Source organism: Delphinapterus leucas, chromosome 11 (assembly GCF_059928025.1).
Source record: "Delphinapterus leucas isolate spDelLeu-1000000601 "Yukka" chromosome 11, BTC_Dleu_Yukka2, whole genome shotgun sequence".
In the NCBI taxonomy this organism is placed as follows: domain Eukaryota; kingdom Metazoa; phylum Chordata; class Mammalia; order Artiodactyla; family Monodontidae; genus Delphinapterus; species Delphinapterus leucas.
This window is the reverse complement of record NC_143139.1, coordinates 93,964,784-93,979,588: the sequence shown is the minus strand read 5'-3', so window position 1 is coordinate 93,979,588 and position 14,805 is coordinate 93,964,784. Positions and strand designations below refer to the sequence as shown.

The following is a 14,805-nucleotide window of genomic DNA, read 5'->3' as shown; positions in this document are numbered from 1 at the left end:
AGTTGGTGGAGAGGGTCTAAGGTCTCCAGGCCAGAGAGGAAGGCGTAGGCACACAGTGAGGGCTTTTGTTTTCAGAAAAAGCTGCACGAGCTGCTAGGATCCCCTTCCCGGCATCATTCTGTGAATCCCCAGATGCCAGGAGCAGGAAATGAAGGCCAGCAACCGCCTTTCCCCTTCTCCTTTCATCCCCATTTGCTGTCCTGGCCTGTAAGCGTTTCTGGGGCATCTCTGTTTCCGGTTGATAAGGACAGAAGACTTGCTATCATCTCTAACTTGAGGCCTGGGGGCCTGGAAAGACTGTTCTGTAAACACTATCCCAAGGCTGTCCCTCGACAGCTATATTTAGCCAGGCGGTGTCAATTAGACAGATGCCATTTTCTCTTTTACATCTGAATCATTTAAGAGAATTAGACAGCATTGGTCAGTGGGGAACTTAGCGGCCTTCTACATGGTTTGAGAGTGGAAAGCATTCTGGTTTTAGAATTGGGAGACTAAATGAGTCAGATTCCTTATTTTATTATTATTGTGTAAACCAAGGACATTTTGGAAATTTGCCCTTTAATACCTCTGAATTGAGTTAAAACATTGGCTCCTCCTAGTAATACATGAGACCTATGTAAAGATAAATAAGTCAGCCCACAAATGAAATATGGTTGGTTTTTTTAGGAGGCAGTGGGGTTGTAATAGAAAGAGAGCAGAGTCCTGGTTGTGTCCGTGAACAGCTGTGTGATCTGTGCGAGTACTAAACCTCTTGGAGCCTCAGTTTCCTCGTTCGTAAAATGGGAATCATAATGTTCAACCAATAAGGATGTAAGATGAAGTTAAAGAATAGATGCAAAATGTTATACAAGATAAAGTTGAATAGCAGAGCATTTATATTTTAGAATAACGTTATGGAATGAATTTAGCCTCAGCAAAGGCAGCCTAGCCAAAAGCCACAAAAATGTTCTTCTGATTTCTCCCACCTCCTCTAAACTTTTCTCATTGCAATTTGAGGCTTGGGCTTCCCTGGTGGCGCAGGGGTTGAGAATCTGCCTGCCGATGCAGGGGACACGGGTTCGAGCCCTGGTCTGTGAAGATCCCACGTGCCGCGGAGCAACTAGGCCCGTGAGCCACAATTACTGAGCCTGTGACAGTGAGAGGCCCATGCACCGTGATGAAGAGTGGCCCCAGCTCACCGCAACTAGAGAAAGCCCTCGCATAGAAACGAAGACCCAACGCAGCCCAAAATACATAAATTAATTAATTAAAAAAGGAAAAAAGAAATTTGAGGCTTATTCCCTAGGACGCTCAAGTTCTTTGGTTCTCTGCTAACTGTCAAGGACACCGTCTTGAGAGCTATTGTTTGGCATTTATGTTTTGCAAAATTTGCTTAAGTCTGAAACCCTGTAGGTTAGAAACCCTCAAACCTAACTGACTTTCAGTGACCAGGAAACTGGGACCACAATTATCCTCTCAGTGGGAATTTCTGCCCAAGTGACGGGATTTAGGTAAATAAGGAAGGTGGCTGCCAGTGGGAGGGGGCGGCACCCAGAGATCAGGGGATTAAAGCGGACTGCAACCCTGGTGATGGCAAGGGGCACCTTCCTCTGATTTTCCACATTTGCTTGGTCTTCCAAAGGCAATTTATAGAGGTGAGTATTACCAATCCCAAAGACAGATATTAAGCAAAAAATAGTTCAGGATCCAAAGGAAAATGTCATAGCTCACTGTCTGAGCTTTATCACCAGCCAAAACTTATATCCAAACCCAAAATATATATACTTTTTGTGCACTTTCTTCAAGATCTGTCCGTCTAAGGCAAATTAAAATTTTTGTGACCTAGGATGACCCACTCAACAGGAAGAAGTATTCTGTCCTCCTGAGTGAAAGCTAAATGCCTTTGCTGACTTGATTCACCCCATTACTTTAACATGCAAAGCTTTCCCTAATTAAGGCCTTGCCTCTGGTGTGCAGGAAAATGGGCTTCTGTGGGTCACCCACATGGTATCGGCAGCAGACACTGGTCACATCAAGAGATCAAGTGTCAGGTGAATAGTCCTAAAAACCAAGATCCCATTTCTATGCAAATTTACCTTAATAAGCAGGATGGAGACAAGGGGAGGGCAAATGCTAAACATATTAGAAAGTCACATACATTAGAGATGGAAAAAAATATCCAACGCATGCTCTAGATATGACCTTGAGCTTGGGAGATCTTTCCTACATTACATGTAACTCCAGGCTGGCTGTAAGTCATTCAGTGAGAAGGCTGAGGCAGAAGTAAACTTGCTTCTGAATGGTGGCACTTTTCTCTGCCTTCCCCCAGGAAGCAGGTGGTGTGGCAAAGCCAACAACAGAGGCACGTCACAGAGCTCCCCAGCTTGTAATATTAATCCTGGCTCAGAAAACCCAGTTAAACAGGCCCACTCTTCGTGAAATCACTTTGAAAAAAATGTGTTTGCGTCCCATTTCCGTTTGTGAAATGAAATCTGTTCAGATGCCGTTTGGTGGGAGGGAGATGCTCAGGGTGGAGTGGGGGATGCTCTGTTTTCATTCAAATCACCAGGCTCTGCAAGTTCTTCCCTTGAATTTATCATTCTCTGCTTCCCTAATAGCGGAGAATGGTAAATGGGCCAGCCCCAGGGGCTGGTCTTCTGTTTGATCATAAAAATGCGTGGAAAGTTATATCCTATTCCTTTATATCCATTAGTTTTAATTTTGAAAAGTTAAAAATTACCACCAGGGGAAAAATGAAAACGGAACTAACATAGCTTATTCAGTACTTATCCATTTTGTTTGGTACCTACCACCACTGCATACTGCAACTGGAAAAAGAAAACAAATAAATGATGGAGATAAAACATGGTAGCAACAATTCCAAGAGAGAAAAGAGTGGGGAGAGAGAGAGAAAGGTCAGCAGTCTCAAGAACTCAAGAATGTGGTGGAGCCTTCTTGCTGCTGTTTGCAGTTACAATGCTGCTGACCTCAGGGGAAGATGAAGACAGACACCTCTTCAGAGAGCCTCACAGATGGGTTAAATGCATTTTCCCTGCCAGTGATCAGCTTTAGAAACGGCTGCAATGCTACCTGCCATAGAGCGTGAATGAGAAGTGACAGCATCCAGGTGCCAGGCCCCTGCCAGCAGCCTTCCCCCCTCATCCCGGCCTCAGTGATGGTGCCATTTGTTCAGGAATCCCGCCTCCGAGCCGTGCAGGGCTCCTGGCTCTGCTTCTCACCAGCCCTCTGCATCTCTCTCACTCTCCTGCTTTTACAAATTGTACGGAATACCCATCAGCAGCCCCGAGACACAGGCCACCACTGGACGACACCACACAGGACGTCCTCAGCACGATTTTCTCTGCCCTGGCCTTTCCATTTAAGCTTCTTTCACCGCCAAAACACCTGAAAAATAGTCAGGCTATATACAAGGAATGCTTATGTACTTCTAAAATATAAGTCACCATGGAGGATGAAAACAAAAGCTAGGAGACAGCTCTTTAAAAAAGCCTCCATTTGAAAGCCAGAGTCAGGGGATATGTTCAGAAGAAACGCAGAGTTAACATCAAAATGGTACCAGGCAAGCAACTTCTTGAACAATTTCAGTTCCTCCTAATTTGGCTATGAATAGTGAAGGTTTCCGTTTTACTTGTCTCTGGAAAAGAGCGATTGCATAACAGCACGGAGCTGTTCCGAAGATTCCGGCTCAGGACCAAGGGAAAGAAGGAGCCAGGTCCTAAACTGAATCGCGACAACACTTCCTGTTTTTCTGGGGAGAGCCCTAATTTGAATATTATATGACTTGCCCCAGTTTCTGTTGTCAGGTGGTTAAGATTATGTCTTGAAAAAAGAAGAGAAACTGCTCTTGATAAGTATTTCTTATAGCCTATTTATCAGAACACGAGCAACATAATTTGTATTGATTTATGGATTGATAGAATAGTGAGGAGTTTACATTTTAGGACTTTGGCTGCACTGACCAAGAGGAGCTTAGCTGAAAATGTAAAATTATACCAGCTCTCTAGGTTCACATAATGCGCATGCTTGGAATCTACACCCTTTCATCGGCAAAGCCCCCCCTGGAGACCGTGGGAAGGCAGTGCCTCCTCCTCTGAATTGACAAGGTCAGCTCAGTGACTTTTCAGAAGTGCGAAACCTCACAGTGCCAGGAAAAAATGATGATAGATAGCTAAACCTCACTGTACACAACAGATCTGTTCTTGGAGAGTTATTATGAAGAGCGTATTTGCAAATGGAATCATTAGCATGCATTATGGAGGCTCATTCTACAAAGGAACCCCGTGGTGAATCCCTTTACAAAATGGAAGGGAAAATTTGTTATGCAAATAACTATCTTTTAATTGATCTGTTTGAAAGGCTGGGTTTTCGTGCACTGAGTCTTAAAACGGAGCGCACCTGTGTATCCCTTCTACCACCTCTCACCGTGGGTTAAATATTAGTTCCCCCTTTTCTTAACCCCCAAATGCTTTCTAAAAACCTCTTCTACTGATATATAACATCACCCCTCAGAATATAGAGTAGGAGTTCTGTAAAGGGCCAGAGAGAAAGGGTTTTCGGCTCCGCGAGCTGTACGGTCTCTGCCATGACCACGCATCCATGCCGTTTTCCAGAAGCCAGCTTGAGAGAACAGTAAATGAACAGGCAGAGCTGGGTTCTGATACAATTTTATTTATGCTCACTGAAACTTGAATTTCATACAATTTTTACATGCCACAAGATATTATTATTCTGATTTTTCCCCACCATTCAAAAAGAGTAATAACCATCTTAGCTTGTAGCCAAAAATATGTGATGGGTCAAATTTGACCTACTGGCCGTAGTTTACAGACTCCTGGTATAGACGTTTTTATCAATATCCTATCTATCTCCCCTGATAGTCTGTAAACTTCTTGGGGTCTTAGGAGTAGCTGCACCTGGATTTGAACCTCAGAGGTGGCATTTACTTCCCAAGTATCAAAGTTTCTTCATCCCTAACCCGGAAGTAGCCACCCTTACTTCACAGGGATCCTGTGTGTAAATGTGTAGAAAGACCCTGGCGCACAGTAGGCATCCAATAAATGGTAGTAACGGTTGTTATTTCTTCTTAGATGCCCTACGATACCTCACCAGTGCTTAGGCACCTAGCAAATGCTTGTTGAGTGACTGGAAACATGATAAATGGCCTGCCGTCAGAGTTGCAACTGTAATTGATTTCCTCAGGGAAGGGGCAGCTGACCGGAGGACCCGTTTACAAGGATGGATTAATTTCCCATTCAAAGGTGCCCTGACTTCCGGGCAAACTCAGCCAGAGATAATGAAGCAGGCACCCACGCTAAAGGTCTGATTTATTTAATCCAATAGAGGGCAATGGTGCGCCCCAAACAGTGGATTCCATCTCGTAACTTTTCTATGCATCTCGAGTCCCCGCAACCTCTCTCCAAACAGTTTGGCGACTGTCTTCTTTCTCTCTGGTGCGTTTTAAGGCATATAAACTTTAACGTTTCAAAGAGTCTCAAACCCATAAAATACAGAATTGCTTTGATGGATAAAAATTGGAAGACATCTGCTCCTACACATTTTCTGATGCTTAAATTCTCTCTGAGCTCCCTGGAAAGTAGGTCCCCTTTCATCTCAAAGTGACCAGTCCCTCTCTGCTACTTTGAGTCTAGGTTTATGATTTGTGTTGAAATCCCTACTGTGTGTTTTTCTTTTATCTGAACCTTACAGCTGTGGTTAGGGCCTTTCTGCTTTATCACCTCTTACTGGGCATTGGACAGAGCAGGAAACCAAGAAAGGTCATAGATGGCCCTTCTTGAAAATCTGTAAACATAGGATGGACAATTACCTGTAACTCACCTGTTAACCTCTGCTGAAATATTTTTCTAGAGACCTAAATCAATCTATTCTGGAAAAGAAAGTGAAAAAAAAACAAGAAAGAAAAGAAAAAGGCTGTGCATGGCCAAGTGACCAAGGGCTGGCCTCTCTTCCCTTTGCGCTCTCAAATGACAACATTTTGGCTCCATTCGAAACCAGCAGAACCTCGCTTACAGGCTACCTCTTTCATTAGCTGGGCATGTTGGAAATGTTAACCTTCTCTGAATGTCTAACAAGGCTTACAGATTCCTTTACTGTGCCTGCTCTTGAATTACTTCTAACTCATCCTCTGGGGCCCTTAAAATAGAGAGCCTCCAGTCCTATTCTAGTAAGATCCTCCTTCTGGTTTCTCTGGAGATTTGGATCTGAGGCCAGGTGTGGAGGGTGAAGTGGGAGTTGGAATCATGGTGGCTACAACCAAGCTTGCAGATAGCCATGAACTTGGGAGTGGCCACCATGGGCTTCTCCTTTAAAAGGTTTACAACCAACAACTCCTATGCTTATCTGGATCTCCCAAGTCAGAGAGGCAGGACCATTTCTTTTTGGGTTTAGAATCTCAGGGGCCTTCTCGGGAGGACCTGGCCTGTTTCCATATGTACTCTCTCCGTGGGGTATAAACATTTCTGATTTTTATTGCAACCAGAGTAAGCCAAGACAAGCAAAATATACTCCACAAACCATTTCTGGCTAGTTGGCTGAGATCTTTGTACTGTACCCTCTAAAAGCCGCCATTTTAAATGATTTTGTGCCCATGGGACATTCTTATTTTCCTCTTGTCCCCGGGTGACTCATTATTTCCCCCTCATAAGCCCCAGGAAAGCATAAATCCCCTGGCATGACCAGCAGGGGTGAACACACGGAACTAGAGAGGCCCCTTTGAAGCTTGTCTGAGGACGATAATTCCTTGGCAGCTGATCTGCTGACGCCAGTCCTGAAGCCACTAGGAAGTGGCCGATGAACGGAAGCCTTCAGGGAGCACTCCATCTCCCGCGCAGGTGTGTTCCGCACCGAACAATGCATCCTCTAGCTGCTTCAGTGCAGAAAGTGGCAACAGAGCGGTCTCTGATGACAGGTTAACTAATGGGCAGCAGGCAGTGGGATAGGAAACATGGGTAGGGGAGGCGTGCTCTCTGCAATGGCCTCAGGCTCAGCCCATAACCATGCACTGCAAGGCTGGCGGTACCCACCCTGACCTTCTAATGCCTCTCTCTGCCAACACCTCCTGCAGACCCTCTGCCAGCCTCTTAGGTTCAGTCCAACCTGGGAACCCAGCCCTGCCTGGACCCCTTGGCTTTGCCCTGAGATTTTTTCCTATTTTCCAAATGGGAACATCTCCCCAGCTAAAAGGCACTAGGTTCCCAGGTTTGGAAGCCAAAGAAATATATTTCAAAGACTAACAGACAAATGTGACACAACCGGAGAGTCCCTCTAAGTCCCCGATATCCTTATTTAATCAAATTACTCTTCTGCTGGTCCCCGCCTGTCACTGTGGATTATGGAGATTTCATTGGTTTCAAGGATGCTTTTTCCTCTTTTAAAATTAGCTCCTCTTTTCCTACTTAAGGTTTTGTGTTGTGTGTGTGTGTGGAGGGGGGAGGGATGGCAAGGGGAAGGAAGTAGAAGAGGGAGGAGACAAATCAGGAGATGGTCCCTGTGCAAGTCGCTCCCCTCCCCTGCCTCATAAATTGAGTGATGCCCAGATAAAGGGTCATTTGCTCTTCCTTCTTCTGAGTATTGATCACCTTACTTTTCTTTCACCAACACCAGTTTGGTTTATAAAACATAACTTTCTTTTTAAGTTCAAAGCACATCATATAAAATCTCATTCGTCTTCACACTTTTTGTAAGAAAAATCTTTCTTGAAGCAAAATGTGGAAGTTCTTTCAAACTCAAGCAAATTCTATTCTTGTTTTCCTAATGTGCCGGTCTCTGCAAGGTGAGGCTGCCAGTAACAGTGACCTGGTTTCAAATCTCAAGTCTGCTGCCGGCCTGGTAGCTGGGTAAACAAATTCTCTGTGCCATGGTTTTCTCATCAAGACTGGAGAAAATAATCCTCACCCCACAGTGTTTTGGGAAGAGGATGTAGAAGGTATGGCTCCTCATTGGGGATCAACAGTTTAGTGTGTCTTTCTCCAGAGCATTTTTGCCTCTCAGCTATCTACCATTCTTTCTCGTAAAGAATTTCAAAAAATTTCAAAACTCTAAATCCAAGCATATACTCCTTTTCAGCTTTTCAAGGCCCCATTTTCCCCCACTTACCCTGGGCAAGTGTTAGCTTCTCCCTACTTACTATGGGGCCCTGGCTGCAATGTCACCAGAAGGTACAACGCTTGTAATCAAGACAAGCCAGTAACTAAAGAGAAAAGATAGCACTAACCAGAGGGAAGTGGGGAAATGGAAGGTTGAGAAACACAAAACTGATTTGGCTTCTAAACCCTGCCGTGGGCCCAGAGCTTGGTCACTGCGTTGCCATCTTTAAACAGGAAGCTCCAGGACAGTCATGTAGGGAGAGCACATGGAACGTGCCTCACCGATGGCTAGGAACAAGAACCAGCAAAGACTAAGTTCCATTTATCGCCATGGTCTATCACGTGCCAAGGGCTTCACAAACGGCCACCCTTTGCAACATGCATTATTATTATTATTATCGCTCACATTTTATGAATGAGAAAATGAGGTGAGAGTTTAGGGTACGTGCTCTCTCTTCTCGGTCCTAGCAAAATAATGCAAGCCCTGCACTAGTTCAGGATAATTGCTAACTCGCTTAGGGCCGCCTGAACCTTCCTGGGCTGCTGTCCATCAGCCAACAGGAGCAATTCTCACATAACTGCAAAATTCAAGCCCATTGCTCCTTGGTCAAAGAGGCAAAGACTCCAATAAATCTGACAGACCTCACACCAAGCAATCATGCTTTAAGGCAACTGCAGATGTGGAAACAATCTCAATTAATAAACTTACAAGCAGCTGTTCTCTTTTCCTTTCCTTTCTGTTCCTCTCCCTCTCTCTCCTTGCCTCTTTCTCTCTTGTGATATCATGGTTGTCTAACCTTTCCCACCATCCACTTTCCCCACAATGTGTTCTGCTGTTTTCAACTTCTTTTTCTTTCTCTTCAAAACATTAGTAATTTACCATGGATCTATATAGTTAGGAAAAGTGTATCTAAAATGTTCCCGTTTAAATATCTTCTACACTTTTCTTATTCAAATAACCCCATGAAAACATCAATCTAAAACAACAACAACAAAAATGAAACAGAAAGAGCCCATGACCCGGAGATGTTACCTCTAGCCCCACTCTGCTGCAAGACTTGCCACTTTCTCATTTTATCCTGATGGTTTCCTAAAACTGTAACAATTGTCGACAGAAACACCAGGAATCCTGCTGGCAAAACCCAACCAGGAATGAAGCATTAAAAATACCCAGCTACGGGGATTCCCTGGTGGTGCAGTGGTTAAGAATCCGCCTGCCAATGCTCTAGAGCCCGAGAGCCACAACTACTGAAACCCGCGCACCTAGAGCCCATGCTCCACAAGAAGAGAAGCCACCGCAATGAGAAGCCCGTGCGCCACAACTAGAGAAAACCCACGCACAGGAACGAAGAACCAATGCAGCCAAAAATAAATAATAAAAAAAATAAATTAATTAAAAAAAAATACCCAGCTAAAATCAGAAATTACTTAATGAGCCCTACAAGAAGGGCAAGAGGAGTGGTGGTAGATGTGAGTGGAAGCCAAGAACGAGACAGAAAGACAGACAGACATTTTACACATCTCCAGTCTCCCTTTTTTTCCCCTTCTCATTTTCTATTCACGTCCTGATTTCCCCTAGAATATATCACTGGGATTTTATGGTGCCCTCTCTTTCCCTTCTGCCCTTCTGTTCGCTTCGTGTTTGTTTTTGTTGATTTGGGCTCTGAAAGCTTGGCTCATTTATCACATATTTGAAAGCCTCCATCTTCCTGCTCTGTCGTCATCAGGGTTGTAACATCATTCACAAACACTCACAGCGCCCGCCCCCCCATCCCTTTCCCTCACCATCTGTGCTCTGTGCTCCCTTAACTTTACCAAAGCACAAAAGGGTAGAGTGAATGACTGCATGACCACAGCTACTTTCATCTTCTTGTCACTTTTACTTATATTCCCCAGCCCCCATTTATTATTGGAATGCGGATCATTTTTTTAGCTCACTGGTCTCAAAAGCTTGCAAAAGTGGACGTGAACCGTATGACAGCGTACCTTCCTTCATTTGATAAGTCTGTCGCTGAGAAATTGGAGGTAATTACATTTTTATTGAACAAGTCACCTCATAAAGGTACTAAAAAGCTGCCAATAGAACGGAGGATATTGTGAATTGCTTCCATCAAATGAATAACTGTCACATTCTTACTTTTTGGAAATGTAGGTCTTAATTGGAGTTTGCTTGAACTGAGGAACACCTGTATTAGCCTTGTTTAAAGCAGTTCTCTTTCTTTTTTAATTGCCAGTTTTGATCAAGTAGGGCCCTAAATCTTGGATTCTCAAAGTCAGAAGTGACCCAGAAAGTTGGTGTGGTCTTTCCCTAATGTATTGCGATGATAGAGAATGGGCGTGGCGGGGGGGAGGGGTGCCGTAGGGAGGGTGGACTTGGAAGGAATAGACTAAGAGCTTGGTGAATTGGTTATATGGAACCAAAATGTCTCACGATAATTTTCAGTCTGAAAGCTTAGACATAAGAATTTGGGACTTGTGAGCATCATCTTCTTATACTCAATTTTTTTTTCTTCTTAGGGCAAAATTCAAACTAAAAATTATTGTATTCCTTCCCTCTGCTTTTCTCTTCCAACTCTTTTTTTCATAAGCAAACTTAATGCCTTTTTGGTCTTTATTCCATAATAAATGGGACGCGGGCTTTGGAGTCAAGCAGAGTTGGATTTGAACTCTGACTCCTTCATTCACCAGTTGTGTGGTGATAAACAAATTGGTTACCTGTGAACTCAGTTTCCTTATCTAAAAACTCCCTCCAGGTTGACGTTAACCTCTTAAACTATTTTTTGTGTGTCAACTCCAAACCCGCCAGTTCTGGTAGTTATCACTCGACCTGTCTTTCTTCATTTTTTTTTAAAAAACTTATTTATTTATTTTTGGCTGTGTTGGGTCTTCGTTGTGGTGCATGGGCTTCTCACTGAGGTGGCTTCTCTTGTTGCGGAGCCTGGACTCTAGGTGCCTGGGCTTCAGTAGTTGTGGCACATGGGCTCAGTAGTTGTGGCTCGCGGGCTCTAGAGCACAGGCTCAGTAGTTGTGCCGCACGGGCTTAGTTGCTCTGCGGCATGTGGGATCTTCCCGGACCAGGGCTCGAACCCGTGTCGCCTGCATTGGCAGGCAGATTCTTAAACACTGCACCACCAGGGAAGTCCTTCTTTCTTCATTTTATTCTCTAGGGAATCATGAAAAATGCAACCAGATGCCTTGCTGAAAGCAAACTGTGCTGTGCTCTTTCCAACTCTCAGGAAAAGAAAAATCAGAACAGGTCAACTCTTCCTTCAGGGACACACTTGGGGAAATGCAAAGTGGAAGAAATTCACCTTCTCACTCACTTTCCCTCTTTTGTGTTTTCTGTTCCCCACTCCTTGTCCCCTTTTCCAGTCTGTTGAGTTTCCTTTTCTCATGTCTTTTATTTTTAATTTTTTGGCCGCGCCGCGGGGATCTTCCTTCCCTGACCAGGGATCGAAACTGCACTCTCTGCAGTGGAAGTGTGGAGTCTTAACCACTGGACCGTCAGGGAAGTCCCTTCTCCTGTCTTGTTTTTTTTTTCGGTATGCGGGCCTCTCACTGTTGTGGCCTCTCCCGTTGCGGAGCACAGGCTCCGGACGCGCAGGCTCAGCGGCCATGGCTCACGGGCCCAGCCGCTCCGCGGCATGTGGGATCTTCCCGGACCGGGGCACGAACCCGTGTCCCCTGCATCGGCAGGCGGACTCTCAACCACTGCGCCACCAGGGAAGCCCACCTTCTCCTGTCTTTTAAATAGGCTGCTGTCACATTAGCTATCGTGCCCCCATCCTCCCTCTACCCTGTGCTGCCTGCTTGATGGAGCAAAGACCCCCGCGTGTTGAAGATTTCTGACACACACACTTTCTGACGGTCATTTTTCCATTCAGAATTCGTCGATGTCATGTTGCCATGCCACCTCCCAGATCCACTCAAGACTCTTGTTGTCATTTCAGGCCTTCAGCAATCTCTCCCCCGCCTGTCTCTCTAAACTGACCTCGGATCCGGCACCACGTACGCCGTGCAAACGTGCTTTAGTGACTGGTCCCTCATTATCCTCTAAGCACCCTATCTGCATCCTTGCCTCTGCACTGGCCCTCCTTCTGCCATCTAACTCAGGCTGCTCTGTACAGCTATGCAGGTTGTCCGCTGTACAAGGGCCCCTGGCTAAGGCTTCAGTGGGGATTGAAATCCATCTGGTGCTCTTCTAACCAAGCTGCCAGTCCTGGTGTGGGGCTGCATCTGCCTAGAGTTAGGGCCACCCTTTCCTAGCTTAAATAAAGGCACCTGGTCTAACTTCAACTGCTGCTTCAAGGCCTCACTCAGGGCCCGTCCCTGTCATCCCCTATGCTCCCGCTGTCTCTTACACTTTCTGGGGACTCAGTGTATCTACCCCTTGCTTGCTGCTGCCACCATGTCCGGGGAGGTGGGCAAGTACATGGGCTTTGCAGTCAGACTGCCAGAGTTCAGACTGCCAGTGGCTATCTGGGTGACCCTGAGCAAGTTATTTAGTCTCTCTGAGCCTCAGTTTCCTCGTCTTTAAAACAGGAAGAATACTAGTGCCTGCCTCCTAGCGTGCTTGTGAAAAGCATGTGAAATATCCCCCTACACCACTCAGCATGGGGCCTGGCACATAGTAGGTGTACTCAGGAATTGTTAGTTATTGTGACTTCCCACACATTCCTCGATTATTGAGACGTGTGTGGCTCACAGGCAGTACGAATGAGGAAACGTATACCTCACTAAGTAGGGGTGTGAGATAAAACACGGAAGGCCCAGTTCAATTTGAATTTCAGATAAACAAAAAGTACCTTCTAGCATAAGTATATCCCAGATGTTTACCTTCTCCACAGAACTCTCAAAGAGGAGGACTGGCTCATTGTCAAGAATGATGGCAAAGGATCATTTCTTTTCACCCTCTCACCTCAATTCTCCCTGCTGTCCCTTCTCCTCACACCATGCCTGTCCCATGAGGCCTTTTACATGAAAACTGAGGAGTGGGCTATCCTGTGGGATGAGACCTAAGGTGTCGGAATGAAGCCTTTAGGCGTTCTTGTGAAGGCTGTGGTTTGTGTGTAGAAGTATATATTTTCCCATTCATATACCCTGTGAGCCACAAAATGTCATACTTCCTACTTTCTCTACCTTTCTGGTGTTATTTGCTAGTTTAAATATTGTGTGCGTGTCAAAAGACATGCGTTTAGCATTATGCATTCCGGAATGCTACATGTTTTGATAAGTGGATTTCGTATAGTGGAATTTCTCTCTTTATAAGTGAATTTTCTTGTAATCCATATTTGTGGTAAAGCTGGAATCCTCTAAACCTTCTTACACATTCAGATATTTCTCTTGTGTTTGTTCCGGCATTTCACATCGTTATTCTCAAATTCACTGTCTGCTTTCTCATATCTATAATGTGTCAAAATTTTCCATGCTTGGCATTTGCACCACAGTAAAAGAATTCCTGGGCACCAGCCCCAGTAAATTATTAGTAGTCTCATCACGGAGTCACCAGGTTGACGTTTACTTGTATAACCCATGTATCTAGTCCTGATAACAGATAATCCTTGAATGGGTTGTTGATACCTCATCCTTTCTTTATATGATTTGTGCCTTCCTAGAGCCTTGTTTCTTCCTGGAATCATTGTAGAGGAAGTTACTAAACCACCAGCAGTGCCAAATGTGGTTCTGTTCTTTTCATGATCTTCTCTTTTTTATAGTCTTTCATTTCAAATCCTCCATTACTGACTCCTTGCCCAGATTCTTTCCTCTCTCTTAATTCTGTCTGCATAGCCAAGAAGCATCAATTTCTCCTCGGACTAGTCTTCAGATTTTCTGCTGCTTGACCTCACTAGCTCTCACGCTCCTTATTTCCCTCAAGAGTACCTCCTATACTTTAAGCATTCACTCAACAAACATTTACCAGGCCCCACTTTGTGCCGGGCACACTGTTCAGCATGGAGATTCCGAGTGGACTGGGGAGCCTATCCTAGCCCTCAGATGGCTCAGAGTCTTGTAGGACAGACAGACACGTTGACCAAAGAAGCAAGAGCAGTGTGACAATGGAGCCAAACCTCAAGTGGTTGAGGACCCCAAGGAAGTGGCTTCTAATCAGCCTGGGATGGGTAGAGGCACAGCAAGGACCAGGGGAAGCTTCCCCAAAAAGGTATCAATTGAGCTGAGACTTGTGGACAGGTAGAGGGCACGTACATCACAGATAGAGAGAGAGGTGTGTGCAAGAAGGAACTGGGGAGCCCAGTGTGTTCATTATAGCCATCGGGAATTGGCAGGAGGCGGGGTTGGTGTTTCCATTGGGGGCAGGTCATGGAGGGCCTTGCATAGCATACCAAGGATGTTGGACTTTATCCCAAGGGTGATGGGGACTCACTAAATGTTTTGATAATATTTGCATTGGAAAATGTTTAATCTGGTGGCAATATGAAGGATGGAGGGCAGGATGAACTGGAGATGAAGAAACTATTACAGTAGCCTTGGCCTGAAATGATGAAGGTCTGAAATAGGACAGTGAGAGGCTGTGCTATTTCTCTTGGCATTGGGCCTTTGCACATGCTTTTGTCTCCATAGTAAGTGCTTTACATGTATCCTCTCACTTAATGGTGTCTGAACATGAGGGGTAAGAACTAGCATTATATCCATCTGACAGATAAGGAAATTGAGGCTCAAAAAGATTAAATAATGGCCCAGGTTC

The 14,805-nt window shown here is 45.0% G+C and overlaps 1 protein-coding gene across 4 annotated transcripts in view; it reads right to left on the bottom strand.

Annotated features, from left to right (window-relative positions):
* The window catches only part of GRAP2 (GRB2 related adaptor protein 2), a 63,620-nt gene that overhangs the window by 20,070 nt on the left and 28,745 nt on the right, over positions 1 to 14,805 (bottom strand). The gene's annotated exons all lie outside the window — the stretch shown is intronic.